Consider the following 6,018-nt stretch of genomic DNA (forward strand, 5'->3'; position numbering starts at 1 on the left):
AGAAGGAAGGGTTCCGCAATGTGACAGCGAACGCTCTATCCAGGTTTACACATATAGAGTCAGAATGGTCCCTTGGCGCAGGATCGTTCTCCTCCATCTCGAGTCAAGTCCCAGAGCTGCAGATAGACCTCTTTGAGACGAAAGACAACAAGAAAATAGATCGTTACGTGTCCCCTTACGAGGATCCGCTAGCGGAGGCAGTGGACGCAATGTCCCTGAACTGGAACAGATGGTCCACTATATATCTGTTCCCTCTGCACAACCTCCTTTTGAAGGTCCTCGATAAGCTGAGATCCTTCAAAGGGAAAGCAGCAATAGTGGCCCACAAGTGGCCAAATAGCGTGTGGTTCCATCTGGCATTGGAACTACGACTAAAATTTGTACCGCTACTGTCTTAGCGAGTACAGAAGTCGACTGTCTTCGCTTCATCACAGAAAACATGGAACCTACACCTCATGATTTTCTCTCCTTAACGATGAGACAAAGATTCGGTGTTAAAAGTCAGTACAGACTTTTGGAGGAAACCAGAAGACATTATGAGGCTTCAGGGAAGAAACAGATATCCCTAGTCAAGGTGAAGAAACCAAAAGAAATCTAGACAGATTCCTATTTATCATTCTTCTTCCACCTTCATGGGCAAGGTTTAGCAGCCAATACAATTCTTTTGTTCAAGTCTGCCTTGACAAGACAAATACCATATGCCTTACAGGTCGACCTTTCTAACGACGTTCTTAATGAACTACAAAGGCCCATGCTAGGCTTAGCCCTTCAGTGCCTCCAAGGACCCTTTGCATGGTCAGTAGATAAGATTCTTCATTGTGTATAAATAATGAACAATGAGGAATGCGCTTAGAAGGCCTTGAATTTTAAGTCATATTTCTGCTTGTACTCGCTTTGGGGGCCAGAGTTAGTGAAATAGTGGCTCTCTCTAGAGAGGAAGGCCACGTCCAGTTCTTGGAGGGAGAACTCAATCTATTTCCAGACTAAACGTTTCTTACCAAGAACAAGTTACCCACCAACAGGTGGGGTCCCTAGAGAATCTGCCCTCTGAAGGAAGATGCATATCTATGTCCAGTGGAGTGCCTAAGGTCTATCTTCATAGAACTTCAGACTTTATGGGAGGACAGCTGTTTAGAAGAGAAACCCTGAGCTCAGAATTTTCTATAACTAAAGGCGAATGTTACCCGTGTTATTCGCAGAACGGATCCAGCCAGTTCACCCGTTAGTCATGTTCCGAGGAAAGTTAACTCCTCCATAAAATTTCTTTAATTATATGAATTTTGAACATTCTTGTTTGTACACCGGCTGGTAGTCGCCCAAGGTGTTCTTTACGCACTATGCGAAGCTAGTGGAGCAACTTAAGAATTCTGTGGTAGCAGAAGGTAGAATTCTTTTACCTTCTGTTTTTAAATCTGCGAGGAACAGTGTAATTAATTTGGGACGATTAATTAAGAGGGTGCGTGTGTAGTCACTATATGTTACTACACGCTGAGCGATAGGCCACGAAAGTGTCCTTACGAACTGTTCCATTGTTGTCGGTAAACTATAGCATAATATGGACACTTGTGCCAAGCGTTTTTTACGCTAGTGTAATTAAACAGTATACAGACTATATCATTATTATTAATAATTCAATTGAAGTGGCAAATCTGTTTCTTAGTAGACGAAAAAATATTTTTGTTGACTGTTTTTCTTTATGCTTTAACGCACATCATCCACGTTTTATAAATTTTATAAATGTTGATCTGATATGTACGTTTATTAAATTTTAATAAACTAGTTCATAGTGAACCCTGCGTCTTATTCGCCCACATTCATTTTATTAGAAATGTACTGAGCATAAAGATTAAAATATGGATATTTTTATCACGGTATGTCTTTTAAGACTGTTCCCTGTTTCAAGCAAAAGTCCAATCACTCTAACCCTTCCTTGGAAGGATTGACGTGGTACCCTAACGGGATAGTGGCAAAGAGGCAAATTTTGTTCCTATGCGGATACAACCATTATCCAAGAGTTTATAAGAGTAGTCACATTGGGGAAGGTGTCACAAATTCATACTGACATTGGTGACTCTTATACAAACCTTGCTTTATCAGTTCTGTTCAGACTTAACATTTTGAGTGATTTACATGTTTTATGAAAACTATTTTCAAAGTGTTGTAATATATATATATATATATATATATATATATATATATATATATATATATATATATATATATATAATATATATATATATATATATATATATATATATATATATATATATATTATTACTATCCATGCTACAACCCTAGTTGAAAAAGCAAGATGCTATAAGCCCAGGGGCTCCAACAGGGAAAAATAGCCCAGTGAGGAAAGGAAATAAGAAAATAAATAAATGAAGAAAACAAATTAACAATAAATCATTCTAAATTAAGTAACAACGTCAAAACAGACATGTCATATATAAACTATTAACAACATAAAAAAAAATATGTCATAAATAAACTATAAAAAGACTCATGCCCGCCTGGTCAACAAAAAAGCATTTGCTCCAACTTTGAACTTTTGAAGTTCTACTGATTCAACCACCTGATTAGGAAGATCATTCCACAACTTGGTAACAGCTGGAATAAAACTTCTAGAGTACTGCGTAGTATTGAGCCTCGTGATGGAGAAGGCCTGGCTATTAGAATTAACTGCCTGCCTAGTATTACGAACAGGATAGAATTGTCCAGGAATATCTGAATGTAAAGGATGGTCAGAGTTATGAAAAATCTTATGCAACATGCATAATGAACTAATTGAACGACGGTGCCAGAGATTAATATCTAGATCAGGAATAAGAAATTTAATAGACCGTAAGTTTCTCTCCAACAAATTAAGATGAGAATCAGCAGCTGAAGACCAGACAGGAGAACAATACTCAAAACAAGGTAGGATAAAAGAATTAAAACACTTCTTCAGAGTCGATTGATCACCGAAAATCTTAAAAGACTTTTTCAATAAGCTTATTTTTTGTGCAATTGAAGAAGACACAGACCTTATATGTTTCTCAAAAGTAAATTTACTGTCGAAAATCACACCTAAAATTTTGAAAGAGTCATACATATTTAAAAAAACATTATCAATACTGAGATCCGGATGTTGAGGAGCCACCGTCCTTGACCTACTCACAATCATGTTAGGATTCAACTTCATACCCCATAATTTGCACCATGCACTAATTCTAGCTAAATCTCTATTAAGGGATTCACCAACCCTAGATCTACATTCAGGGGATGGAATTAATGCAAAGAGAGTAGCATCATCTGCATATGCAACAAGCTTGTTTTCTAGGCCAAACCCCATGTCATGTGTATATAGTATGAAAAGTAATGGGCCAAGAACACTACCCTGTGGAACACCGGATATCACATTCCTATAATCACTATGGTGCCCATCAGCAACAACTCTTTGAGGTCTATTACTTAAAAAATCAATAATAATGCTAAGAAACGACCCACCCACTCCAATTTATATTTGTAAAGAGCGTGTTATTCCAATCACCATTGTTTAGAATAATATTCGCTCGTATCCTGTTAAAGAACCATAGTAAGTTTTAAATGATTCTTAAGAATAATTATCCAGTTTGGTTTTGAGTGTCCTTAAGAGACCTTTGTATATTCAGTGTTTTATATATTGCTGTCTGAGAGTTATTTAACTGTGTCAGAGTTCGTGTATTAATATTCCCAAGTGTAACAGATTTAATGTAAAATCAAACAAGTGAAATTGGAACTAGAGAGCTTGTTTAGCTTGGCAGCCATAATGTATATAATATTATATGTTTGGTTCCCAGACACGAGCCATAATACATTATATTTTTGGTGCCCAAAACCAGGAGCCATCATCATATACTATATTTTTCGTGCCCAAACCCATGGGATCAAGCGAGTCTGTTTTAGATATTAGTGATAACAGGGCCGTTTTTTTTTATTAAAGGTTTGAATAGTACAGTGTTGATGGGGTTTAGTGTATTGTTTGGATATATTTTTGGAAAGGTATGTATTGATTACAAGATGGCACAGTTAATATCCAAAATGTTCAGGAATTGTCAGAAGCTAATGTAACTAAAGCTCAGTGGCTCTCTATCTTAATGGAATGTAGTGGCCATGCAAAGAGTGGAATGATTAAGGTCCAGATAAAGTGTCTAGCCTTAGAAGCGTTGATAAATTTAGGAAAGCAGTCGGAAGAGAATATTGTGGCAACTCGTAAACTCATGAAGGAATCTGAGAAATAATTTTTAGCGAAGCAAGGACCGGATGACCCTCAAACTGAAAGCATGAAAGCAGAAAAGGATGTTGAGGTTGAGACTCAACTAATTGTAGCCGAGGAGAATTTGCTTAAGTTGAAGATGGTGGCAGGAGAAGCACGACATGCAAAAAAATGGAGGCAAGACGGGAAGAAAGAGACACAGAAAGAGAAAAAAAGAACGATTAGAAGCCTGAGATATAGCGAGACATGATAGAGAGATGTAAGCAAGGGAAATCGCAACACGTGAAGAAAGAGAGAGCGGACAGAACGAAAAAGAGATGGAAGAAGCAAGGCATGCGTGGGAGTTGGAGCTGTTGACCGCCCAAGCACAGTTGACAACGTAGATAGAGACTGTCCCTGCTAATCACAATACAGTGTTTAATGTACCGGAAGTCTAGAGGTTAATTCCAAAGTTCACAGAAAATACTCCAGATGTGTTATTCGATCATTTTAAAACGGTCGCAACGACGATGAAATAGCCAGAAGATAAATGGCCTGTGTTATATATATATATATATATATATATTTATATATATATATATATATATATATGTTATAATATACATACATACATATATATTTATATATATATATATATATATATTATAATATATATATATACTTACATATATATATATATATATATATACAGTAAATATATATATATATATATATATATTTATATATATGTATATATATATATATATATGCAAATATTTGTATATATACATATATATATATATATATATATTGTGTGTGTGTGTGTATGTGTGTATATATGTATATGTATATATATATATATATATACAGTATATATATATATATATATATACACATACACACACATATATATATATATATATATACACATACACACACACACACACACACATATATATATATATATATGTGTGTGTATATATATATATATATATACATACACACACACACACAATATATATATATATATATATATATGCTTATGTATATATGTTACAGTCAATATCTAAATCCAGGGAATTTGTAAAGTGACTGAACTTTTCAGGCAATATGTGAATTGCCTGGTTCACCCAGTCAATTTATAAATCAGCTAAAAATAGTAGACAGTTTATAAAGTGACTAAAATTCTAATAGATTTTCTTGGCATATTGACTGAAATGAACCCCGGTATGGATATTCTGTCAGTTTACCTATTGAAACTTTGTGTGCTGTTGTCTTGGTAGTTTATTATTGTGCGTGTATGAAAGAGTATTACTTACACACAAAGTATGGCGTGTTCTGAGGAAGTATTTTTTTATTTTACCAGAAATAGATGTTGAAGTAAAACTCTGATTCTTTTAAAATGACTGCTGCTTAAAATTTAATACTAGAGTCTGATAGAGGAACTTAAAAGTATCATCATGTGCAAAAAGATAAATTGAATCGGCAGTATTACATCCCCGGAAATTATGATGTTCTTTAGTGTGTTGACGTTGAAAAGAATAAATGATAAAAGTCAAGAACCTGTCTATTTTGTGCAAATTGATGATAAGTTGGACACGAGGAAAACGTATTCATATTACTATGGGACATGGTGGAAGAGATAAAATAGTCATTGCTTTATTAAGATATGCAAATGTTACTCGAGATACTATAGGACTGTTCAAATCTTTGTGTTCAGTGTCAAAAGAAACGGAAAAGATTTATGACCATTTTTTTCAAATCAGGTGGATCTTGTTGACATGCAGTCTTGTATGAAAGGT

Source organism: Palaemon carinicauda, chromosome 24 (assembly GCF_036898095.1).
Source record: "Palaemon carinicauda isolate YSFRI2023 chromosome 24, ASM3689809v2, whole genome shotgun sequence".
In the NCBI taxonomy this organism is placed as follows: domain Eukaryota; kingdom Metazoa; phylum Arthropoda; class Malacostraca; order Decapoda; family Palaemonidae; genus Palaemon; species Palaemon carinicauda.